The 27,925-nt window shown below is 39.6% G+C and overlaps 1 protein-coding gene across 1 annotated transcript in view; it reads right to left on the bottom strand.

The window, feature by feature from the left end:
• LOC115782885 (nuclear receptor coactivator 3) overlaps positions 1-17,360 on the bottom strand; it is a 70,849-nt gene extending 53,489 nt beyond the window's left edge. Inside the window, exon 1 of the mRNA XM_030733381.1 lies at positions 17,228-17,360. The gene's annotated coding sequence lies outside the window, so the exon portion shown is untranslated. The remainder of the gene's footprint in view (positions 1-17,227) is intronic.
• Between the last annotated feature and the right edge of the window lie 10,565 nt (positions 17,361-27,925).

Genomic DNA, 27,925 nt, shown 5'->3' on the forward strand with positions numbered 1-27,925 from the left:
TCCTGCAGGTAAATTATTAATGGCTTGTTTTCTTTTCCTTCCCGCACCCTTGCTCTCTTTCCATTCATCTCCTCCCCCCCTTTTCTCTTGCTTTGATTGTTGTTTTCTCACCATCGTCCTGCCATCCCCACCTTCTCCTCATTTCTCCGCTCTTTCCGCGTTCTCACTCCCTCCTTTTCTCTTTCTAAGTCTAGCGTAGAGATGGTGTTATTTTTAGCCTTGCTGAGATAGGGAGAGATCGTGCTCGGCTAACACGTACTCTCCACAAGGCCTTTATTAGAGACCTGTCATTGACGTGTGAGAAACAACGGTTTTCAGTTAACACATAAGAGGGTGTAGTGCGTTTCCACTGTGCATGTATGTGTGTGTTTACTGTAGTACCACATAAATATCACTAAGTTACTTTGCTTCTGGTAGACAGGAAAGTCCTCATGGTGAAACGATGGCATACAGGTAAAATCTGTCACTCAAAATGAAAATAAAGGGTGTCACCACAACCAAAATTCAAAGCACATTGCATCACAATAGGCTAAATTATACAGTTTTGATGGGTTAACATTTCTTTGTGCCTAAAATTAACAGTGACGGTCACTGCTAATATTTTCAGTGGCAAAATGTGGAAGGTGGGAAAATGTACAAATGAACTAATTACTGTATTAATGCAAAACTTTCATATTAAGTAAATTGCCTTTAGCACACAGCTGGAAATAGTCTGCGTTAGGCGGGTTCAGACTACAGGAAATGCTCTGTGTGGTTAGGGTAAGCTGCCCGGATACAATGTGCAGGAGGCAACACACACAATGCCCTCCCACTGGCAGTAAACTGCCCCTGCACTATTCTTGCGTTGATGTAATTCACACATCACATGGACTTTGTTTAAGGGGGTTGGCAATTTAAAAACGGTTTAATGTCTGATCTGATTGTTACAGACTTTTGGATTATCACATGCACCTCTGACGGTTAATGTCTTCAAGTCCAAACCTGCAGTGCATGTATGAAAAGGTCTAGAAGACCTGTGAAAGTACCCTGTGGCATTTGCCACCAGGACCAGACGTTCCTGTTAGTTCCAAGTTACGTGCCCCAGTGCATTTACCAACATCCTGCCATTGGGTCATAGTTGGTCCTTACTCCACTGTTGTGGCGCTCACAACTGTGAACCGGGAGCAGTCCTGAGTACCTGGGAGCAACTTAATTGTCTTGCTATAACGATCTGACACAAAACATTTTAGCTAGGATGAAATATAAATATTTTATTTTCCAATTCCATTTCACTTTTATTTTTTTCCAGAAAGAGCAAAGCCACCTAATTCTACCGGAGGAGTCTTACCAGCTCAATAACCATTAACAGCACCCTGAATCTGTGGGCAAGCCAAGCCTGAATACCTGATGGTTACCTGAGCAGGTAGAAGAGTCTAAAAGGAGATGATATTTCATCCTAGGCATCCAGTATAATGCTGAGCTGTCACACACAGCAACATGTTAACTCAGTGTGTTTAAACAAAAAAAATCAAAGCCGCCTTTTTAGGTAAAAGTCTGATTTTGCTCAACAACAGCTAAAAATACACAATCAACAGCTATAAAAAGCCTCTAAAAGAGGAGCGTGACAAGAACCGGAATCTTTGTCTCACTTTGCATCAAATCAGTATTTAAATTCTGGCCTCTTTCCCTCCACAGAGAGCCTGCGAATGTCACTGCCTGTTTATTACGACTCGGATCTCACAGGACTAACACACTCATTGGAGGCGAGGGAGAGAAAATGAGAGGGGTGGGTAGGGTTTAGAAAGGAAAACCTCATTCAACTAAAGACACTCCCTCTGCCTGAGCTGAGGTCGATACACGGAGGAGCTTCTTTCTATTTCCCAGCTTGGCAGAAACACGGGGAGAAAGGTACTTTGTCCAGAACAGAATGTGAAAAACAACAGTAGGACTAAAGCACGAGTTTGCACCAACAGTGCATAATGTTAAGGGTCGTACATTTTCAATGAGCATGCAGAACATTTTTCTACTTACCTGTTTCATGGGGTTAACGGCAATAATATCACCTATTGAGTTTAACCTTTAAAAAAAAAAAAAAAAAAAAAAAAGTTGCTCAAAAGAGTTGAAGGGATGCATGCCGCGCCATACCAATATAAATAAATACATTAAATAATTGTTTAATTAAGGGGTACACACAGCTAAACCAGAAGTGACTGTTGAGCTGTAGAGAATCCTCATGCACAGTATGGTGAGAATCAAACATTTCAAATCCAAACTTATGGCTTTCAGCAGGAATGTTCTTTCTAAAACCACCAAACTGTCTCTAGAGTTCAACAACCATCTATGTGCCACTAAAAGGCTAAACAATGTGTCTTCACAGGGCTTATAGTGAGCCAGTAACCATGGTCTTTTATTCACTGCCTATGTGTGACTACACTGCCTCTCAGTTCTTGAAATTTTAGCTGACAGGTAGACTTCAGGGTCATTTTCCAGTAGTTAAAATGAGTTAAAAATGATAAAAAAAAAAAGTATGCTTATTTATAGCTAAATTAATAAGTTTAACAGTAACAAGTTAATTTGGAGATCAAGTGCAGTTCTTTCTTCCAACTGACTGACTGGTTAAAGAGTAGAGTCAACTTTGTTTGACTACAGTACCTTGTGTAAAGTAGGCTGACAGGTTTGCATAAAAAAAAAAATCTTTGTGACATCATAACACCAACAGTGTGACCTCAGAGGGTAAGCAGAGGGGCAGCCAATAAAATGTAGCATACTGGGCCAGCGTACTGCTCGCCACTGCGGTGACAAGGTGGGGGTAGCAGACCTTGGGAGTGCTCCACCAGTATGCTAAGCTGAATGATGCTGCTGGTGATACCGGGAAAAGGAACCGCTGATGTGTGCGTGTGTGTATATATGTGAGTGTGATAGAGTGATATAGGGGGGTGTGGCATTTAAGGAAAAGGCAGGGCAGGAGTGAATTAAGTTGAGGAGGTGGTCTCGTAACAGTCGGGTTCAGGCAGAGTTGAAGCCACTTGCTTGCTACGCTGCAGCTGGTAACATTTACCTCATCCCCTACCCCATAAATGTGTGTATATACGTGCGTGCGTGTGTGTGTGTAACTCTAAAACACATAAACTGGGTCTGGATTTTACAATGGAAAATAAGTAAAAAAACAGAACTCCCCTTGTTAGAGACACACACCCCTCTGAGGACCCCTTTAACAAGCATCTATTAACTAACTGCAAAGAGAAACGTGAACCCAACCTTCTCCTGACCCGAAAATCCAACTCTCTTCTTGATTGGGGCTCACAGAACGGTCACCGAGTGTGTTTTTCTAACTTTTAAACAGGAACACACACACACACACACACACACACACACACACACACACACACACACACACACACACACACACACACACACACACACACACACACACACTATGGTGGACTATCACGTCACTGACAACAAAAAGTGATTCTTCACTCTGCTTTTTGAAAATGTTGAAATCCTGCTAAACTCTGTGTGCAACCAGAAAAAGAAAAAAAAAGGCATGAGGAGAAAATTTTTTTTTTGCAAATCTAAAACTCTGGCACTAAGGCCTAATATAAAATTTCATTTTAATGTATTCTGTGTCCTTCACATCCAAGGTAATATAGAAATAGGAATGTTACGATGAACTTTTAAACCTGACGATCTATGGGATTATCAAACTTCAGGGTGGTGTTTTATTTGCCAATACATTCATATGATAAAAGTAAGCGATCTATGACATTAGCTGTCTCATCTTGTGGTCAATGTAACTGCTAGATGGGGGTGTATGTGGCCTTTCCTGTGTCATGTACCCCCTCAGCTCTTTTCCTCTTTAGATTATTGTTATTACGCTGTGATTTTTTTTTGTGCGGTACTAATAAATTCACTGTCACCTATGTCTAGCTGTATGTCATAAGTATGTGTCATCATGACCAAAGACCGTTAATATCATTCTAACACAAATCTTTATAACATAAGGCTCTACATGTCTGTGCTCACCTTTTGTAACATTTGTCTACTACTCACAGCTGTGCAAAGATATGAACAACTGGATGAATTGCCAGCATATTTTGGATCCCGCAGGATAAATTGTAATCATATTGGTGATCCCTTTACATTTCCTCCGCAAGCAATTTGTCCTTTTTTTTTTGTTTTGTTTTGTTTATGACAAAACAAGCTGAAGCATTAATTACATTCCTCCTCAGCCTCAGGTACACTCGGTGTTTAGTGCTCATTAGAAAAATGAAACTATTATGGCGAGCACTAAACATTATAACCGCTAAACATCGGCATTGTCATTATGTACGAGCATGCTGGCAACAGCATCACAAGCTGTAGAGTTACAATTCAGCAGGTCTTCATCACACAGTGCATCACTATTAATATCATCTAACGCAAATTACATTAGACTCAATTTCCTACAATGTGTCATGCGATGAAGCTGCGCGATTCCTCAGTGCAAAGGATTGTTTAGCGCACATTGTGTACTGTACTGAGTCTAGTCAGTTGCTGCAAATATGCAGCAGAGCCCCCCCCAAGGGATGCTGCTGCAGCCCTCTGAGGGGAAAAGAGAGAGGGGAGAAGAGAGAGAAAAGAGAGAGAGAGAGAGAGAGGAGAGGAGGTGGAAGAAGCCCCAGGTAGCCTCACAGCAATGCACCATTAGAGAAAGGAAAACACAAAGCCAAGCTCTGCTGCTCTCTTCTTCTGCAGCCACTGTACCCCTCTCTCTTGCACTGACCAGCTAAATATTTTATCAGCTGGCAAAAGAACCTACAAGCCCCAAGGCCAGGGGCTTCTTTTTTGTTTCTTTCTTTATTGAGGAAAGTAACTGTGTGTGTGTGTGTGTGTGTGTGTGGATGTGTGCGCACGCGCGTGTGTGTGTGTGTGTGTGTGTGTTCATGTTTGTGCGTATCAGAGAAGAGGTGGAGGCAGGGCTGAGTTTGTTCACCGACCACAACGTCACTGAAGTGCTTTTGATTGGTCACTTTGAAGTAGTTCTTCTGTTCTCGCTCTCTCTATCCCTCCCTCTCTTTCTCTCTGTGCATCCTATGTGCAGCACGCTGCTCAGTTCAGAACTGGATGAACGACCTTGAGCAGGCGCACAGGGCTGTGTTGCCATGGCAACGAAGCCTCGCACAACCAGTAACAGCTGGATGCAACAGCACTCCCTGAATTTTAGCGGGAGTCGCCACGTTAATAAAACGACTCTCCACGTCTCCTCCCCCCTCGTCTACTCTTCACTCTCCTGTCTGTCCAAACCCCCCCCCACACACACACACACACAATAAAGAGCCATTGTTGTAAAAATACGGTTTGTTTGATCTTAACACATAAACTTATTTAGCTTAAGTGCAATGACTCAGAGATCAGAAAAAGTAAAGTCTTGGTTGGGAGACAGACATACATTAAAAAAGAGAATGGCTGAGGTGAACTAGGACAGAAATCAAGAGTGAACCACAAGTAACAAAACAAAAGACAGAACACGGAGAAGCGCACCGAGATAGGCACTTGACATTCTTCTCACAGAAGAAATAGCTCTCAGAAAAATAAAGCGGCAGAGGACATGAGCTGCACTGAAAGAAAGGAAACAGAAACCAAGGATACACTCGACAGTTGCTCTGACAGTCCATCAGATCATCTCCACAACTATGTTTGATATTTAATGATTCTATTATCACACAAACTATTTTTCTGCTCCATGCTTTTATACAAAATGCATTTTTTCTACTGGATAAAAAAAATTAATAAAAAAAAAAAAATCACCTGGATTTTCCAACATGCCGATCAGGGGACACCACTGTCACACTGAAGAGTTTAAAGGACATGACTTGTGTTTGCCATTAGTATGAATGATAAGGACTAAGTGACTCAGACTTAAACTGATGAGATCACACAAAGTTAATTTACAATTAAAGCTTATAAACATTTAAGTTCAAATTCATTTTTTTGAGTCTAGAAACTTTAAGCAATATTAAATAGGCAAACGCAGTAAACATTTTGAAAGTGTCTAAAAAAGTTTGGAAAAATAGAACAGTCATTGATTTTACATGCATCATAGTTTGTATTTATTTTGACTTTTTCAAGGTTCTAACATGGGCCATTCCAGCTCAAATCAGCACATTTTTAGAACATTTTATGCTTAACCATCTCCAACTTGCACACAAAAAAATTTTTTTTAAAAATGATAAAAGTTTGTACATATAATAACTGTGAAATTTTTGCTTCATATATCAAATACTCTTCTAGATTTTTTTTTAAAAAAGCTTGTCTAATTTCTTTTTTTACACTTTGAGACCTGAGTCGGTGTTTAAACATGAATAGCTCAAAAACTATTACAGATACAATCCTGAAATTTCACTGGCCCTTCTTACCATACATCAAATGGGAGGCAGAGCCTTCAGCTTTCAGGCCTCTTCTGTGGAACCAGCTCCCAATTTGGATTCGGGAGACAGACACCCTCTCTATTTTTAAGATTAGGCTTAAAATTTTCCTTTATGATAAAGCTTATAGTTAGGGCTGGATCAGGTGACCCTGAACCATCCCTTAGTTATGCTGCAATAGGCCTAGGCTGCTGGGGGGTTCCAATGATGCACTGAATGTTTTTTTCATTCACCTCTGTTTATACTCCACTCTGCATTTAATCATTAGTTATTAATCTCTGTCTCTCTTCCACAGCATGTCTTTTGTCCTGTCTCTCTCCCCTCAGCCCCAACCGGTTGTGGTAGATGACTGCCCCTCCCTGAGCCTGGTTCTGCTGGAGGTTTCTTCCTGTTAGAAGGGAGTTTTTCCGTTCCCACTGTCACCAAGTGCTGCTCATAGGGTGGTCGTTTTGACTGCTGGGTTTTCTCTGTAATTATTGTAAGGTCTTTACCCACAATACAAAGTGCCTTGAGGCAACTGTTGTGATTTGGTGCTATATAAATAAAATTCAATTGAAATTGAATCAATAAATATTTGAGTAACAAGTTAAAATATAAAAAATTCCAAAAAGTCATGTATAGTCTAATTTTTTGAGCATACACTAAAAAAATTTCACATTGCATAAGACAACTAGCAACAACTTTTGAAAGGTATATAGTTTTATTACACAATATTGCAAAATAAGGTAGGTAGAATAGTTTTCAACAACAACAACAAAAATTCTTAGGCACAAAAATGAAGAAAATGCCATTTTCATTTCATGAGTTGTCTTGCAAGACCAATATGTTTTGTTTTTAGTTTAAGTAGAGCACTGTTTGGAAACTCCAGAATTTTGTTCTATTCAGATTAGACTATCTGCTGATGATAACTTGTTTTAGTTGTTTAATCCAGCATGAAAGTTGAATGAAAATAGCATTTTATTTATTTTTGTGACTGACTTTCATGTTGGAAAGTTTTCTACATGCTTTGTTTTGCAGTATTGTGAAATTCAACTACATACCATTCAGAAATTGTCACTAGTTGTCTTTTGCAATGTCAAGTTTTTGTACTGAAATATGGAACTTTGTAGGAGTGACTTTTAGACTTTTTTTTTTCCCCACTAGCCTATACTCAGAAATATTTAGATAAATCTGTCCCAACTTAGAGACCCCAATTAAAAATGTCAGGCTTTTATCTTTAATAATTTTGGAGATATTCATGTTCAAACATTGCCTCAGATTTCAAATCATGAAAAAAAAAAAGGAAAAAAAAAAAAAAAAAAAGGCCTGAAAGTGGGTCGACAGACCATTAAAAAAATAAATTATTGAAAAGTATTTGATATATGAAGCTAAAATTTTTAAAATTTCACAGCAATCATATATGTTCAAACTTTGCAGCATAAAATATTTATGCAAATTGGAGGCAGTCGAGCAGGAGTTAAACTTAACAGGAGTCTGCATGAACATTTATTGAAATACACAATGAGTATTCACATAGTTCAATAAATTATGTTTATTTCCCAGCTTCACGTTTAAATTTGCTCACCTTTGGTGCACAGCAAATAGAAAAACTATAGAAACAGGTGTTCATAAGTTATAAAAGAGTTGGTGTAACAATCTGAGATACTGACGGCCTGGGAATTTGGGTGCTGACCTCGAACTGCAACACTTACCATCCACTCCCCCTCACTTGCTTTGTTTACTCTACCAATAAGTGTAAAATACTTCAAAAACCTTTTGTAAGAGATCATATAAGTATGTACTGTATGCAGTATTCTATATATCTAAATAACTGTTTGTCACTTTCATCTTACTTTTGCAGCCATCCAAGACTGTTTTTCTTTCTCACTTGTATATTGACTGGTGCTTCCTCGGTCATTGGGATGACATGGTTTTACCTGTATTTTGTCTTAATGTGGAATTATGAGGCTGATATTCACAAAAAAATATGGATAGATTATTTTAGACTATTTGTATATTTGTTCTTTAGGTAATAATTCTGTCTTCAGTTTCAGGATTCTGATAATCTTCTTTATTTGTATTTACTGTCACAACTTGGGTCATTTTTTTTATGCAATAACTCTCCTTGGAGAAGGAAGCACACCTCCTTCTGTACTGTTCAGTGAGCTGCAGCATCCAGCTGGGCGCCATGTGAGAGAAAAAAAGTAAGAGACATTGTGTTTCTTTCAGTGTTCTCTAATGTTCCAGGCTACAGAAAGGCCTCTCATGCTCAGTAGTAAATTGTGTTATTTGTACAAAAAAGTGTTATTTGACCTTGAAAAAGGGTTTATCACTTATTTAAATACATTTCTGTAAATGTAATGTTTTAATGTTAACCTGGCAGTATAGGTTTTTACAGTCAGTTCCATGAGTTTATAAACAATTAAAAAAAAAAATTGCCTCAGTACACCAACACAATGGATTTTAAACATTTTAAACAATCACAATGAGACTGAAGTGCAAATTTTTAGCTTTAAGTCAAGGAGTTTATCATCCATCCATCCATTTTCTTCTGCTTACTGCTTATTGGGCCGGGTTGCGGGGTCAGCAGCCTATGCAAAGAAGCCCAGACCTCTCTCTCCCCCAGATACTTCCTCCAGCTCATCCAGGAGGACACTGCGGCGTTCCCAGGCCAGCCAAAAGATATAATCTCTCTAGTGTGCCCTGGTCTGCCCCGGGATCTCCTCCCAGTAGGACCCTCACCCAAGAGGAGCTCAGGATTAGGGTTGTGCGATACTGACAAAAAAATTATATCTCGATATTTTCTGTAATTTTTTCGATAACAATAATAAACGATATTTTGCATTATCTTAAAATGTGTTTGTAAATGTCTTATATTTTACTAGCTTGCACAGCACAAGCTAATCCCAGTGTCATCAGGCAAAGGCGGGATGCACCATGGACAGGTCACCAGTCCATCGCATGGCCAACACACACAAACGCAAACATTTCACACCTACGGGCAATTTAGAGTGTCCGATCAGCCTAACATGCATGTCTTTGGACTGTGGGAGGAAACCGGAGTACCTGGAAGAAACCCACACAAGCATGGGGAGAACATGCAAACTCCACACAGAATGGCCCGGACCGGGAATCGAACCCAGATTGTCTTGCTGCGAGTGAAGATGATCCTCGCCTAGGAATTAAATCTAAGGCGGTAGACTGCGAGGATGGCAATGTCTGAATTTCTTCTCTTGGCGCAGTGTGTTCACTCATTTCCAGCTTTAGGTGTACGGTTTAGGCAGCTATGCTAGCACACAGGATGGGCACTCAATGCACAAATCACTCAATGCGCAGCCTATACTAAAGCATGAAGTAGTGAACGTGTGGAGTCGAGGCCTTTTGATTGTTGTTTTTTTTTCCCAGTCAGTAGCATACTCGATAACGTCAGCTCCCGCATCATTAACACGGCAATTAAGATATTATCGTAGACGAAATACATCGCACACCCCTACTTAGGAGGCATCCTAGTCAGATGCCCGAACCACCGCAACTGGCTACTTTTAATGTGGAGGGGTAGCGGCTCTACTTTGAGCCCCTCCCAAATGACTGCACACCTCACCCTATCTCTAAGGGAGAGGTCAGCCATCCTTCAAAGAAAGCCCATTTCTACCTCTTGTATCTGCAATCTAGTTCTTTCGGTCACTACACAAAGCTCGTGACCATAGGTGAGGGTAGGGACGTAGACTGACCAGTAAATCAACAGCCTTGCTTTCACACTCAGCTCTCTTGACTGTGACGCACCAGTGTAGCATCACTGCAGACACAGCCCCAATCGGTCTGTCAATCTCCCACTCCCTTTTCCCATCACTCATGAACTCCTGAGATACTGGAAGTCCTCCACTTGGGGCAGCATCTCATCCCGGAGTGGGCACTCCACCTTTTTCTGGCTGAGGACCATGGACACAGACTTAGGCCCTGTTTAGACGCCGTTTCAAAATGAAAACAGCATCATTTTGATGCATTTCGCCCTTCCGTTTAGACGACAACGGAGTGAAAACGATGTGTTTCGGAAATGGGGTCCAGAGTGGAGTGTTTCAGAAGCGCACTGGCTTGCGTTCTCGTGTAAATGCTTGAAACCGGGGTGATTTGAAAACAGGTGACTTGCACATGCGCACTATGGTTGCGACGGCCACAGTTTTCCGCCACACAAGCATCTTTGTGTTAACACAGAGCGTTTCTGAAACGTCTCCGTGTAAACGGGAGGCTGAAACGCATCAAAGCGACGCTGTTTTCATTTTGAAATGGCATCGTGTAAACGGGCCCTAAGGTCACCAAGGCGGGAAGCCTCCCACCACTTGACTTATTGTCAGCAATGCAGACCAAGCTCTTGCTGCAGTTGTACAGGATCTGAATAACTTAACAAATTACAGCTAATTTTATACATAGTCCTCCATTTTCAGCAACTCAAAAGTAACTGGACAACTGACCGACAAGCAGTTTCATGCCCAGCTGAGGCCACTTCCTAAAGAAAAAAGATCTGGAGTTGATTCTGACTTACCCTGAACTTCCATTTGGTTTGGTTTTCAATTTAAATCCACCGTGCTAGCGTACAGAGGCAAAATGACAAAAAAAAAAAAAAATATCACTATCTATCTATATCACTATCCAAATACTTATGGACCTACCTCTATGTTTTTTGTGTTTTGTTAGGCATTAAGCGTCGTAGCATCTTTTGAAAATAATGATCACTGATACCGCAGCTAAACACAGACATCATTTCTTCTTGTATCGTCTTTAATCATGAAAGCACAACAGCTACCCATTACTGTGGGTAAAATCCCTGGTTTCAAACTGTTAGCGTGACGATAAAATATACCTTATTTAGATGCCAAAAGAAAAGCCAACATGTAAACCCCTCTGCCGCCAACTCATCATCAGAAGAGTAAGTGGAAATTGTCACTCTTGATAACTTTACAGGCAGGTATGTTGGCTTTCTGATTTCTTGACCTGAAGGAGAGCCATAAATGTTAACAAATATATGAATGGGAGTTAATCGTAGATGTAACACACCAGAAATAGGTGCTTGTTTGATTTTTGCTCCACCTTCAAGCTTATAGGGGACTGACTAATTAATGCAAAACAAAAAAAAAACCCACTCATGACAGTGGATCATTAACTGCATTTATCCAGCACTTTTCTAATCTTATTGACCAAAGTCAAAGTACATTACACTACAGCCCACATTTTACCTTTTCACATATTAAGACAGCCATTTATTCAGTTCACTAAAACACTTTTCTCTATTTTGCATACACACCTGTGGCCAATTTAGAATTACCAAATAACCTAACATGCATGTTTTTGAACCATGAGAATAAGCAAATGCCACGCAGAAAGGCCGGGAGACCAGGGAATTCAAACATCGAGCGACAGCGCTAAACACTGCACCGCCACACTGCCCTGTATCAGACTTTGTAGTGTAGATCAAAATGTGTCTGTAGCACCACCTGTCAGATGTAAGTTTATATATAAATGTTTGCATTGAAAATCTTGTCAGAAGTGGTCATCCAGTAAACCTCTGATCTCACTGTTGGACTTCTTAACATGCCAGAAAATTTAGTACTGAAAGCATAAAAGTGTAACAAATGAATTGATGTGTGTGTGTGTGTGTGATCTGCAGTGCTGCATGTAACTTTAATCACATTACATTTTTATGCATTGCAATAATTTAACAAATAAGTATAGCAAATTCAGTTATCATATTACAGTTAAAATTATATAGTTAATTGCATTACAAAGATTTTTCGATTATCTGCAAACCAGCACATGGGGCTTATGGTAAAGTGCACACTGTGTCCAGGACAGAACATCGGCTCTTTGCAAGCATCTGCACAGAGAGCATGATAGAAACCAGAGTGATGTTAAAGTTGAGTAACATAATGCATTACGGTTTTAAAAAGTTATGAGTAATGTGTAGTAATGTACTTTTTTGAGTAATGACTCCAACACTGGTTATCTGCTCTAGCTGTCCAGCTCCAGGTTCCTATATATAGCATTACTGCCAAGTCCAAAGAAGCATATCAGTAACTACATTATATCCCAGTCACACAGACCTAAGACCAGTCAGTGACAGCCTGGCAGACACCGGTCACTAAGGAAAAAATCTGTTCTTGTTCTTTTGAAATGTGTTGGTTTCGGTGGTAGAGGAACAACTTTTACTTTGAAAAGGAGTGTTCTAAGTTTACAGTTTGCATTGCACGTTTAAGTTTCACTACTGCTCGTGGTTAGTTAGTAATTGGCCTAACAAGTGAAAGATCGCTGGTTTGATTCCAACAGGAAACGCGAATCCCTTGGGGGGTTGCATCAGGAACAGCATCTAGTGTAAAAATCTGCCAAATCAAACATGCAGTGCTACCTGCTGTGGTGACCCCTTGTGAATGCGGGAGCAGCTGAAAGTAGCTTTTTGCGCACAAATCAGCATCTTCCATGCAACCTTTGGCGACTGTGGCAATCTGCTAGTGAAGAAAGCAATCACAAGGTGGTTTTCCCAACAACCTCTTTGTGACTGATTTCACCCAGCAAGGAGGCTGCCAACTGGTTTCTAGGTTTTATTCAAAATCATGATCTGAGGGGTTGGAGGTACAATCACCTTTATTTAAAGTTGCCACATGTGCACATCAGATAGCCATCATCCATGGCTTCAACTGAATTCAAAATTATTTAAAATATAATGACTTTGGAAATGCCATGCATTGCACTGAAGTTTTAACTGGTCTTTTTTAGGGTGAGGTTCGCCTTGCAGCCGGAGGGTTGCTGGTTCGAGCCCCTGTCCCTGCGCTGCATTGTGTCCTTGGGCAAGACACTTAAACCACATTGCCTAAAGGTAGCGCCGGTCTCTGGCTGCATGACCACAGATGCTCGTCTCTGGATGAGTGACCTGGAACGATCATTTCGTTGTGTGCACAATGACAATGAGTTGAATCTAATATCTAAATAAACTAAACATACAACATCATGATGGGAGTAAGTTTGGGCTTTTAGTGAAGGGAAAAGATGTGGATGAGTAGTCACTTAAGCTTAACTTACTTGTTTTACTCATTGTTGAAAGCCAAAATATAAATGTAACAGCCGATCTGATATATGATAATTTTGTCTTTATATAATGCAAGCATTATTTATCTCAGCAGTCCTACTCTAGAACAAGTTCTTGTAGCACTGAGGATAGCTTATGCGTTTCTTTTTTTTTAATACATTTTATTAAAGGATTTTTGATACCTTAATATAAAGCAGGTTTTTGTATGATTAATGAAACTTAAAATACCGTATTGTCCGTGAGGTCAAAATATAATTTTGAAAAAACTTTGCAAAGCCTGATCAAATCAGGTACCCAAATATTCAACGCTGGATTGGGGATGCTTGAGTAAACGACAGGTTGACAAAAATGAGTGAGATTTAAATATACAGGCCCCCTCCTCCACAGAGTGAAATCAATGAGAGTTGGTGAAGATTAATTCCTGTTTAACACATACTGACATGTTGGAGAGGGGCCCCAGCAACAACAGGATAACAGTTAGCTCGGTACTCTGCAGATGGGGGAGGCAGGGGACAGCGGCAGACATGCCACAGAGAGAAGCAAGCATGGCAAAGAATGTGAACAATTTGAACCAGAAAGCTTCCTGATTCCACAACAGAGAAGGGAAAAAACAGAAATGGCAAGCAATGTTGAGGAGGGCAGAAATGAGCTCGACCGAAAACCAGGATGCAGACAAAAGATGAAAAATACCAGGTGGAATTCCAGCAAGAGGCTCCACCTGAGCCCCTCCTCTTTCTGCACACACCCCCTCCTTCCTCCTCTCCATCCACGCACACATATTCACCAGCTCCCAGGCTGGTGTGTGAGGTCCTGCTTCGCTCCCACTCAGCCTCATGAGCCCTGCCCCCAGTGCCTGACCCAGTCACCAGCATCCCCTGCTAACCTCTGTCCCCTTTTTCCTCATTCAGCAAACATAATGCATCACTGTCACCCTCCTCCTCCTCGTCAATGCATTCATCCCGCCATGCACTTGGCGAAACCCCTCATGAGTCCTAGCAGCTTGCTCATAGCCCTCCCTGTCCACAATCCCTTCGGTTCCTTGTGAGCAGGTTGTAGGCGTGTGTGTGACAGCACGTGTGCAGAGACTTGGACCACAGAGTTGACTGTAAATCTGTCAGAATAGGGGCGCCGTGGAATGAGACAACAGCTTCTCACTGCGACACCCCCCGCTTGGGCAACAGAAAAATTCAGGGCACAGAGCTGAAGCAATTAATTCTCCAATACTGTTAATAATAAATTCATCATTTAAACCCCTTAACAAGCAGCAGCCAGATAATTCAGAGAGCATCTGACAAACTATACATCAGTGAAATTAGAACGGAACCTTTCTGTTGCCAAATTATTTACCGTAAGTGACTTAATGAGACTGAATATAAAACATTTCAGTAAGATACATAGAACAAGGTAATTGACCTGCATGTGTTTATTTTTACTATCCTGTCATCTGTCTGTTATTTTCTAAATTAATATTTTTTCTGCATAACAAAGCCCATTTTTGTTTCCCTAAGCTCATGGTTACAACTTTAAATGCCCCAAACCCAAGTTTACTGTTATTACCAACCAAGAAACCAGCAACTGCTCACATTTAAGAACTGGGTATTTTATTGGATAGCAGTTATCAAAAATGATATCCACTATTTTTTTTCTCGGTCAATTCATCAATTAGCTGACTAGAGTTGTCCCAAACAGTGTTTTTGCTTCTGGACTAGCATCTGTTCAAGAGATGAGGTTGACATACCTTTGCGACTTCATAAAGACGGGCACCAGAATTTTTTTCTCTCTTTATTTATATAGTTTTTTGAGTAGTTTGTGCTTTGTGCAGGAACTTTAAAAAAAAAAAAAAAAAAGCTGTGTTTCAATCAACCAACAAGGAAACCCTCAGTCTAATATTAAAGTGAGTGGTGATACAAAGTGTCTACCACTGAGCTACTTACAGGTTTCAGATGATAAGCCATGTTTGAAGTCAAAGAATGATAGGCAAACATTTGCCTGCAGAGTTTGCATGTCATTCTCTCAGAGTTGTTCCCTATGCTCTCTAAATGATCCCACATTTTGGATTTCCTGCCTGACGTGCATAATTACTATCTAACCAAAACAACTGTTTGCGACTCACTCAGTTTTACACCCAACAACCAACCAAGCAGCCAAAATTTTGTCAACTAAGTCTCTTCTTATTGACTAACATTTAGATGACTCTTAGTTTGCTGTAGAAGCCATTATTTCAGCCTATTAAAGTATTTTATATTGACATGGCAGCTGAAATTTGAACTCGTTTTTATTTTTCATGAAAACCTTTCAGAAAAAGAAAAAAAAAAGTATCATCAACAGTGACCATTTTAGGCATTGTAATGTCACGTATCAATAAAGCTTCAGCCTTTCTCTGCGTCCAGCATCCAACTTGCTGCAAATGTATACTTTTGAGCAGTTTTTGAGATGTGGCTGTCTTTAATTGTCTTTTTAACGCCCTTTTAATTTTTTTATTTATATATATTATAGGCATAAAAGAGACAAGTGATGAAAAAAATGTACTAGCTGCAGCTACATTTGGACACGCATCTAAATTTAGACACACCGACTTCAATATAATTAACTCAGCCTCACATCCCTCACCTGCAGCATCACTCCTATTCAACCTCTGTTTACACACACTGAAGTGTAAGACTGCCATTATCCAGTGTGAGCTGGTGCTCTGGTGTCATGCTCAAGGACACAGTGCTTTCCAGCGCGCGCTCGCGACACACACACGCACGCACGCACGCACACAAACACACACACACACACACACACACACACACACACACACGGCTGGCTGTTTCAGGGATCAAACCGTGCACCTTCATAGTTGCAGAGCAGCGGGTATGCTCAGGGCCACGTTGCTGCCCCCTGCGGATATACAGTTAGACACATTTCTGAGGATGAAGCAGATGGCAGGAAGGGTTATGAAGGAGACTTAACAGGAAAGACACCAGCACGACGACCATTCAGTCTTTCACCTCACACAGTTTAAGCCAATGTCTGACCTGTCCAGCGCACCGACTTGCACGTTGGAGACACACCGTAGACCCGGTGCACTTTTCATTTAATTTAATCGGTCTTGGCTGAGAGGCTGGTTGACTGACAGACGGTCACCATCGTCTGCTTCCTTCCTGCAGCGCATGTTTGTTGTAAAGAGACCAGCAAAATACAGCAGGAGCCTCTTTCAAATACAGTACGCAGCTGAGCGTGTTTGCACGCTCTTGATCAACAAACATCTCGGTCCAAATTCCCTCATGTTGCGACAGCATCGGGCTCAGCTGTTTCCTACCGACTGTCGCGGACAGCCGGCAGTAAGCGAGATAAACCAGTTAAATATCACCTTGTGTTTTGTGTTCAAGCGCGAGGATGCAAGTCCAAAAAAAAATGTGCTGCTCCAAAACTTCGTCATGTTCTATAGCATATCTTTTGGAGGCACTTCTGTGATCCAGCGGCTCGTGCGTAAACTGGCCAGCTCGTGTGACCAAGTTAAGTTTATGAAATGTGCCAAACGTTCCCCCATGCTGCAACGCAAACTGGCAAATAAACATGACACCCAACACGCGGCTCATCACAGTTACGAGCAGGTGAAATGTTCTGTCATTTACTAAAAAGAGCATGTACTGTGCCCTCCGCTCCGTACTGATGCCAATATTGTGTGCGCACTGCCGCTGGAAACCCAAGTCAAGACATTTCCGTCCTCTATCGAAATGCAAACCAAATGCAAAGTCTGGTTAAACTGCTGAATGGTAGCGCACATGCTGCACGGTCTTACCTCGTGGACGTATCTCTCGCGAATCGATAATTTCTTCTTTACACCATTAACTCTCCGCCATCTTCGGCTCTGTTTGTTTAAATGGGAAACACTCCCGAAGCCCAAGAAGCCAGTTCTGTAAGTTGAGGTGTCGCTGGGGCATCTGGGTAAATGAGTTCTTTCAAGAGGAGTCCCGCGCTTCCGGATGGCTCGTCCAACCCGGATACGGACTACAGGCAGACTCCACCACCACAAAGGGGGGGAAGGAGGAGGAGTGGAAGGTAGAGGTGGCGGTGGAGGTGGAGAAGCAGGCGCTGTCTGTCTAGCAGCCTACAGACGGATGTCAGCGACGAGAGGGAAGATACCATGGTGTGTATTAACCGCAGCACAGCACGGCACGGCAAGAAAAGCAAACAGCTGACTTGTTTGTGTTGATGGGAGGAGCGAGTGGCTGCAAATGAACAATATTTCCACACTTTTCTTTTTTTTTTTAAACCAAAAAAGGGCGTTTGGATTTAACAAAAAGCGCAAACTTGAGAGCAAGTAAGGAAGCAGAGGTCTTGTCCTTGACTTATTAAAAAAAAAAAGAAGAAAAAAAGAGAGCTCATTTGGATAAATAAAACTGTCCTCTATGTGTCAGTTATTGGAAGGGGTGAATGGTTTTAACGGTTTACCATTTGTTTTGCATATTTTAGCCACTTCACTTCCCAAACTTGTGCTTTTCTGTTTTAAATATGTTACTCCAATTTAGTTAGTTACTTTTGCTCTATACTTATTAGTTTTGTGTGTTTGTTTGTTTACGTTGCGTTCATTGACTTGATGAAACAACAATGCAACAGTGCTAAATAAGTAATATTCCGAAAGGCATTCCTGGACTTTGTGATGTGTTTGTGTTGGTTACCTCGCAATCGCTGATGCAGAAAAATATTTTCAGTGAGTAGTGAAGACTTTATGCATTAACGCTCCCCCCGATTAGATTTAACGAATCTCTTCTACTTGACTCGCCGTCATTGTTCTTGCACTTGCATGCACTTGTAATGTATCTGAATCCTCTTAAACGGATCACAGTGAACGTCAGGTCTGCACTTGTTGCTGCTAGGTGATGTCATTGCCATTTGAAAAAAGAAAAAAAAACCTATATATATATATATATATATATATATATATATATATATATATATATATATATATATATATATATAGTCAAAAGTTTGGACACACTGGAGTGTGTCCAAGTTGAAGTTCAAACTGAGTGTCAGAATGGAGAAGAAAGGTGGTTTAAGTGACTTTGAACATGGCATGGTTGTTGATGCCAGTCAGACTGGACTGAGTATTTCAGAAGCTGCTGATCTACTGAAAAAGAGAAAATAGCCAATGAACAGCAGTTCTGAAGGGGGGGGCTTTGTTGATGTGAAAGCTGTGAGGAGAATGCTTAGACCATTTACAACTGACAGGAAGGTAACGGTAACTCAAATAACCACACATTACAACCAAGGTATGCAGAAGAGAATCTCTCAACGCACAGCACGTCAAAACTTGAAGTAGATGGGCTACAGCAGCAGCAGAAGACCACACCAGGTGCCACTTCCTGTCAGCTCACCAAAATTGGAAAATGTTGACTGGTCCGGATTTCTACTGCAACATGTGTAGCCGTCATCTGATGGATGATGCACCATGTCACAAAGCTCATATATCACATTGGTTTACTAAACATGACAGTAAGTTCTCTGTACTGTACAGCAGCTTTGAGGTGTGGTGGAAGAAGTGATTCACATGTCATCATGTCAATATGGACCAAAATCTCTGAGGAACGTTTCTAGCACTTTGTTGAATCTATACCATGAAGAATTAAGTCTATTCTGAAGGCAAAGGGGGATCCAACCCAGTAGTAAGTAGTGTACCTTATGAAGTGGAAAGTAAGTATAATTATTTAAAACTAATAATTGTTTGTTTGGGTTGAGGTTCAATAATTTCTATGATTATCTATAAATGTTTACTTGTTTTCATGTAATATTAATTTCCAATAACACATACAGTGCTTAACATATTTGTTAGACTACCTAAGAAAACACAAATATTTTAGAGATCTGTTAAAAACTTGTTTGAAACTAAAAATGATAGTTATTTATTAGACAAATAATAAACAGAATTCATGTTTTTTCTGTTCAAAACTGCAAATAAATAACTGTAATTTGGCATCTTAATTAAAAAAAATAATAATGTGGCTTACCAATTTTTTTTCATGCTTTTTTGTAAAACAGGTTGAAAATTCATGGATAACAACAATGACAAGAAGTCAGCGAGCACAAACCTCCACATAGACAGCTCACTCTCTGGGCAGTGTTTACTTTTAAGGGAATAATATTGTAATTTGTACATATTCATTTTGTTTTCTTTGTTCTTTTTAAACGTGCTTTAAGAAGTTTGTAGTGTAGTTAAAACAAGTGCAACGTGCAGACTTTTGTTATTTGCTCAGTTGAAACCCATTTTTTTATACTTGACATAATTTTGAGTATAACTGTTTTTTATAATTTTTTGTGGATTTGTTATTGTTCTCTTGAAAATACTTTCTTAAAAGATATAACACATGTTGGGGTCAACTTGAAAGAAAGGCTGATGTGAAATAAAAAAGTGAGATCAGAGGTCAAATGTGGCAGGATATTTGGATGCAAAATATAATGTGATATTTAGAATCCCCATATATCATTCCCTATATGTCTGTCTGTTTTTAATAGAAACAATGTCAGTAAGAAATAGCTCTATATAGGAATATTATCACTTTGACCTTTAAATCAATCTATTGACCTTGAAGAAGAGGTCAAATGTGACATTTTAAATCTTTATACGGTACTTTCTATATGTTGACAAGACACCCCACACTTGTAAGAATCATAGTTTCTAAGTTATAAGGCTTTTTGTCAATATTCAACTAATAAATGATTAAGTTGACCTTAAAGACCTCGGTGGAAATAAGTCAGACTAATGGATTGTTAACATGAGCCCACCCCTACAAACTTTTATCAGAATTCATTCAAAACTTTTTGAGCTATTGTGTTTACTGACAGAATGACACGCAGGCACACAAACGCTACCAAAAACACAACCTCCTTGGTGAAGGTAATTATATTTTGACATTAAAAATATCATTTTGATTAAAGACCTTGCACATACTGGTGGATTAACCACCAGAAACATTAAAAAAAAAAGAAAAAAAGATTCTGGTAATTACCAGTACTGCTAATTTGAGCAGCTATGGCATAAAACTTACATTGAGTGGTGGTCTAATAAATTTGTGAAGCACTGTATATTTGATGCCACCTATCGTAGGGGTATTACGGCTTTTGACTTTAATATGAAGCAAAGCTAACTTAAGACCTCTCGTCAAATTAGTGTGTGGACCGGAGAGATTTTCACCTTCTCAGATTGTTGTTTGAATGCATTCTATAGTCTTGAACAGGCAAATGTATCCAATGTTTCATAAATAAGTAAAATTAAAATAGTTAATTATCATATCATGGTCTCTTGAGTCAGGAGTTCAGGAGTATTACCCTTCGGGTTGGGAGCAATGATTTATCAACAGCTGGTAAAAAAAAAAAATTGTGTCACTTATGTAAGATCAACACCCCAACATTTTGTCTTTACCAGCTAATAATAACCTTTTGCAATAATATTTGTATTTTTTCTCATTTTGGGATCACGTGTTGTAGCCTAACATTTATTACATGTGGTTTTTATTATGGCTTTTGGACACAGCTCTCTGTGTCCAATTTTAAAATCTAAACCAGGTGTTTCCTTTTTTTTTCTGGACCAGCTGGTAACAACTAACAGACAACAACTTCCAGAAAAAAGAAGTAAAACTGTCAAAGTGTGCTCACTTTAGAGTTTAATAGATATTAGTGAGATTGATGTGTTTATTGGTATTGGTGTACTGTGAGTATGTAGATGGAAAAATAGCACTAAACTGCAGCAGAGAAGTACCAAAGATATATTCTAGATAATCTAGCGAGTGTCTCAGTACACAGTTTGTGTACCAGAGAAAGAATATTGTGATTCTTTCCTAACCAAATTTATGACAAAATATATTTATTTAAGATGTTTTATAGATGGCTCACACATCTATAAAACACTGAAATTTATAAAAGTTATTTCCCAGCTTTTGTTCATAAAATAAGTGCAAGCCCAAAGTTAATGTGAGACTTTATGGCACGGGTTAGCATGTGAGCACCAGCCCATTTTGTTCTGACCCCTGTGTCTGTGAATTACATTCATTCTAAATTGACATGCGGATGCAATCAGCTTACTGAGGAAGTAAGTTTGCTGAGAGCTGTATGATAAAGAAAGCTGTGAAGTTTTTCAGTGATTGAAGCCTTTGAAAAAGCTAAAAAGCATAAGAATGACTCACTGAAAAAAATTAAAACACAGGTGTCCACAGTTGAAGCCAAAAAAAGGCACACTTTTCCTTTGTGTTGTCTCAGGAGTGACAGAGAAGAGGAAGTAAAAAAAAAAAAAAGAAGACGGAGGAGGAGGAAGTAAGTGGAGGACAAGATCTGTCAGTCCAAGATGAGAAACTCACCATAACTATAAAACAAATATCCGTGGGTTACTGCCAAGAAATTACATCCAACAAGGATGACAGAGCATCAGTGTCAGGGTTATTTAATATAGTTTGTCAGTCCATTAGTGAATTACTTCAAAAATAAATGATTAAGACTTTTAAAGGGTTTTTTTTATACAGGGTGGAGCAGTTAGCACTGTTCCTCACAGCCTCACAGCAAGAAGACTCCTGGTTTGAACCTCCTGGTGAGCCAAAGTCTTTCTGCCAATGTGGATTCATGGGTAAAACATTTATACACATGGTTTGAGCACAGCTTTGTGCATACACAAAGAGGCCCACTCAGTCTGTTGTTTCTGTCAATCAAGATTATCTTAATTATTTTTCAGCTTTAATTTACCAAAAGCAATTTACCAAACTCCCAAGCCCAGTTTATTTCCTAAGTACTTGTATCTGTTGTATAATACCAAGTACAGGTCTGAGTAATATTTAATGTGAGAGTTATTACAATATCTGATAAGTGGTAATGTGTGTATCATCATTTAATGTAATATTTAACAGATCATTCAGATTTCTGTGTGAATGGATGAGAATTTTTTTCATGACAAATGGCAGTATATATTACAAATTATATTAGCTCACATGATTAATCATAGTATTAACTTTGTTTTGCTTGCTGTATATAGTGTCATATATAAAACATGAACAGTGCTATGAAAAAGTATCTGTTGCCTTCCTGGTTTGTTTTTTTGCATATCTGTCACGCGTACACAGTTCAGATCATCAAACTGCTTTAATTATTAGACAGAAATCACTAAAGTAAATACAAAATGCAGTTTTTAAAAGATGATTTAATTTATTAAGGGAAAGAAGCTATCCAAATGTACCTGGTCCTGTATGAAAAAGTAATTGCTCCCTAAACCTAATAACCGTTTGTGCCACCCTTGGCCATGAGAACTGCAATCAAGCGTATGTGATAACCGGCAATGAGTTTTTCACAGCACTGTGGAGGAATTTTGGCCCACTCTTCTTTGCAGAATTGTTTTAATTCAGGCATATTGGAAGGTTTTCAAGCATGAATGGCCTGTTTAAGGTCATGCCAAAGCATCTCAGTTGGATTTAAGTACGGATTTTGACTAGGCCACTCGAAAACCTTCATTCTGTTTTTTGTGAGCCATTCAGAGGTGTGTTTTGGATCACTGTCCTGCTGCAGAACCCAAGTATGCTTCAGCTTCAGGGCACGAACTGGTGGCCGGACATTCTCCTTCAGGATTTTCTGGTAGAGAGCAGAATTAGTGGTTCCATCAATTATGGTAAGGCCCTGAAGCAGCAAAGCATCCCCAGACCATCACACTATCACCGCCATGTTTGACTGATGGTACGATGTTCTTTTTATGAAATACTGTGTTAGTTTTGCCCCTGATGTAATAGGGCACAAACCTTCAAAAAGTTCAGCTTTTGTCTCGTCAGTCCACGGAATATTTTCCCAAAAGTCTTGGGGATCATTAAGATGTTTTCTGGCAAATGTGTGACAAGCCTTTGTGTTCTTTTTGGTCAGCAGTGGTTCTTGCCTTGGAACTCTCCCATGGATGCCATTTTGCCCTTTTTTGTTCTTGAATCATGAACACTGACCTTAACTGAGACAAGTGAGGCCTGCAGTTCTTTAGATGGTTTTCTGGGTTCTTTTGTGACCTCCTGGATGAGTTGTCAGTGCACTCTTGGAGTAATTTTGATAGGCTGGCCACTCCTGGGAAGGTTTACCACTGTTTCAAGGTTTCTCCATTAGTGGATAATGGCTCTCACCGTGGTTCACTGGAGTGCCAAAGCCTTAGAAATGGTTTTATAATCTTTTCGACACTGATAGATGTCAATGACTTTTTTTCTCAGTTGTTGTTGAGTTTCTTTAGATCGTGGCATGATGTGTTGCTAACTGAGATATTTTAGCCTACTTTGTCAAACAGGTTCTATTTAAGTGATTTCTTGATTCAACAGGCAGTAAATCAGGCCTCTGTGTGGCTAGTGAAATTGAGCTCAGCTTTCAAAGAATGTGGTTAACCAAAGTGAATTCATGATTAACAAAGGTAGACATTTTTACACAGGTTTGGATAACTCTTTTCTTTTAAGAAATTAAATCATTTTAAAACTGTATGCTGTATTTACTCAGCTTTTCTTTGTCTATTATTGAAATTTGTTTGATGATCTGAAACATGTGAATGTAACAAATATGCACCCAAAAAAAAAAAAAAGAAAAGAAAAATCAGGAAAGAGGCAAATACTTTTCACTGCACTGTGTATGTGTTACAGATTGTTGCAGTACCTTGTAAACAAATGCTGAAATGTCACTTCACATCCTGCGGCCTTTTGGAGGAGCTGGCCTTCTGTGAACTGGGTTTGCGTCGCTGGAGGGACTACAGCTCCTTCAGGGCACCCATCTCTTATAGATGAGGTCCCATATGCGGGCTCCATATGCGAGCTGGCAGGGTCAAGGTGGAGCAGTGACATCTGAGCTGGGTGGCCTATGAACTGGGACACGTCAACACAGCACCCCGACTGCTGCCAAGACAGGCAAGGCAGGGACAGATAGCACCAAAATCTGTCACCATGGTAATACTAGGCAGGCAAGACCACAGATAGATGGCTAGATACACATACAATTACACACATACACACACACACACACAAAGAGTAAGGATCCTCTTGTGTCAGTGACAGTGTGAATGAAAGTGGTAGAAAAGAGGATAGTGAGAGAGGAGTGAGCCGAGATAGTGGAGTTTAGTTTAAGGCAGTTTAAGAAGATGGAGAGACAAGTTCACAGATAATGATGAATGGTGCCTATTACCTGAAAAGAAGGATAGCTGCAAAACCTACAGGTGTAAAAGACACACAAAGTAGAAAAAGATGAAAGAAGAGATTGTGGTGGTTCCGTGTGATGGACGATGAGAGGAAGTGATGAAGCTCAAAGAATCATTGAGGGAGTGAAAATAAGGTTTCACTCAGAAGAGTGAAGAAGGGTGAGCATCCATGGAGGAAAATAAGGTGTGGTAGGCTTTTTGAGAATGTATTATAATTATGGCATCATTCATCAGGAAAAACGACCCATTCCATCCACAAACCGGGTGTTCATCACATAAAAACAGTCAAATAAATGTGTATGCTTCATCTCTGCTCAGTCCTACAGACACACAAAAATGTATACACACAGAGATAATTCCTCACCCTAGGATTTAGAGAAATTTAAGCCTCTTTTAGAAAAAAAATTAGACTTGGAGCACTGGGAGACTGTACTGAACGAAAAACAGCTAGTGTAAAAATTGAGGCGGGTAAGAGGTTAAAAAGAAAAAAGCTATATAAACTACATAAAAACTGACAATACAGATGCAAAAAAATGACCTCTTTTGTGCGTTGTCCATCATGGATAATCCTGACCACCCTTTGCATCAAGTACTGGACAGGCAACAGATCACCTTCTCTAATAGACCAAGATCAGATACAGTCTTTCATACCACATGCAATAACTCTCAATAACAGTAATAATAATAATAATCTTTTATACTTTTACTCAGTCATACAAGAGTAAAAATAGGTCAACAACCTCCTTGTGACTGGGAAAAAATTGTGATTGCATTGATTTTCTTTTGTTTTTGTTTTTTTGCTGACAATCAATTGCAGATAGCTGGAGTGACCGCTTTCAACTGCAAGGTCTGCAACCTGTCTCCAACAAACATGGTCCAATTTGGACTAACTGCAATCACTCTCAGACAAATTGGTGAAGGTTTCCAAATAATTGCTGTCTAATTTATAAATGCAGACAGATTGCCAACATGTTGCAGTCAATCTGAGCCGATGAGGGAACTTCATCTGCGATGCGTTTCTTTGCATTAGTGGACTTGATACAACTGGTTGTATTCTGATTATATTCCTATATAACAGTAAGGTTGCTGAGCATCATTTTGCAGTTAAATCACTGTCCTGCAGCAGTTATGTTACTATTTGTGGAGGAATTTCTGTTTCAAATCTATGAGGTCATCTGTGCTAATGTGAAATTCTGCATATGTAGATCGCACCAGATTTGCAAGAGATTTGTGATTTTCACTGATTTATCACAGTTACCTCCTGTACTGCGTGAAATTGCCAACTTGACCCCATTCAGTTGCAAACTTATAGCAGACTGATGACAAATCATCGCTCCAGCCGAATGTGTACTATAAATTTACTATGAGGCCTTTGTCATCATGACTGGACTCCTCCAAATCACACTGGCTTTAGAAACACTTTGTCTTGACTTTTTCTTTGGTACTGCTCTGATGTTGATGTTTGTTGTTTGTTTGTTTTGTGAAATGTGTCCACAGTTAATGGGTCATCATTAGACATGGCACACATGCTCACATCTTCACCAATGTGATTATAATTCATGGTGAAGATGTGAACATGGCACACATGTTCACATCTTCACCAAGAATTATAATCACATCGGTGCTCACTTAAAAGTTTCATCTGAAGCTGTCGGCAGTTTTAAAGTTTTATTTGGTCAGTGTCAGTCTCGTAAACCTGAGCTGTATTTTTCATTTAATGCTAATTAGCAGTCATATAAAACTAAAATGGTAAACATCATACCTGCTACATTTCTGCATATTAGCATTGTTATTGTGAGCTTGTTAACGTGCCGCCTCACAGAGCTGCTAATGTGTGATCTTGTATTAAAATTCTTTGTGAGGCCTTCAGAAGCTTTACATACACAAACTCAATGGATACTAATTTTATTGTGAAGATGTTTGTCAGGAACTTTTTAAAGTTCTTCAGTTTATTAAAAGAATAACTTTCATGGGGACACTAACAATATTCTTGTAGTTTGTCAAACCACACATAGCAAGCTGGGTTATATTCTATTCCTAAATGTAAGAAATATAAAACGCTATTGTGTTATTTAGAGAACGAGCAGCGGAAAGCAGAGAAATCCACTGATATAATTCCTCGTCTGATATGTATTGTGAATAAACATTTCTTTCACAATGTGACACTTATAATTACTTTGACTAAAATGCTAACGACAGAATTACTGTTGGAAATTATTTCAGACTTTTGCTCACGAATAATTTTGCTGAGATATTTATTGAACTGCTGAATGCCTTTGAGAATATTGGTTATGGTTGCAAATGGACATTTCTCTGCTGCATTTTGAAGTGAAACACTTCAATTCATGAGGTCGGTTCCTGATAGAGCGGAGAAATGTTGTTTCTATAGCTGCTGGCTTCAGGTTCATAATATTTAAAGCCACATTATTATGATACTTACTGTCTATCATTTGGAAAATTTCATAAGGTTGCCTGAGGCTAAAATAATGTGGAAACAGTAGAAAATGAAATGAAAAACGTGAGGGAACACATGCACACACACACAGCAGAGTTACAGTAGCAGCACCATAATGTTGAATGGAGTCTTTACAATCCGACTTGACCTCTTTGAATCCTCGAAGATAATAAAGCATACTTACTGCACAGTAGCACTCCATTAGATGGTTAAAACATGGGTCAAAGATGATAATGCTTTATTTATTGGCATGCAGATTATTATGGAGACACATTCTCAGAGAGAATTTAAAGGACTGCAGAGAGAGTTATGGGAAGGTGAGAGCAACAGGGAAGCTGTTTAAAATTCCAAACAGGTAGGGATGAGGCTTCAGGAGGGTAGTGGAACAGCTCCCAGCACGCACACGCACACACACACACACCCACACACACACACACACACACACACACACACACACACACACACACACACACACACACACACACACACACACACACTCACTCCAGAGAGAGAAAAAAGAGACAACCCATATGCAGAAAATACTGTTACATTTGTATGTGGCACAGAAGCAGCTGGTCGATTAATTGACTTCTCATGTCTATCAACAGAATTAGTTTCAAGCTGCTGAGACAAAATTGGGTATTTGAAGTCATCGACTTGAACTCTGAAAATTCTGGGCATTTGATTAATGCATTTAAAGATTATTCAAGAAAATAACTAAACTCAGCAACGTGGCCCAGCAGTTAGCAGTGTCATCTCACAGCAAGATGGTTCACTGTTGGAACCTGCATGAGTTTGCAGACATGCCACAAAGCTGCAATCTTTGGGCTGCAGCTGCAGTTGGATTTGTGATCATGAAG

This window comes from Archocentrus centrarchus, chromosome 7 (assembly GCF_007364275.1).
Source record: "Archocentrus centrarchus isolate MPI-CPG fArcCen1 chromosome 7, fArcCen1, whole genome shotgun sequence".
NCBI classification, from domain to species: Eukaryota; Metazoa; Chordata; class Actinopteri; order Cichliformes; family Cichlidae; genus Archocentrus; species Archocentrus centrarchus.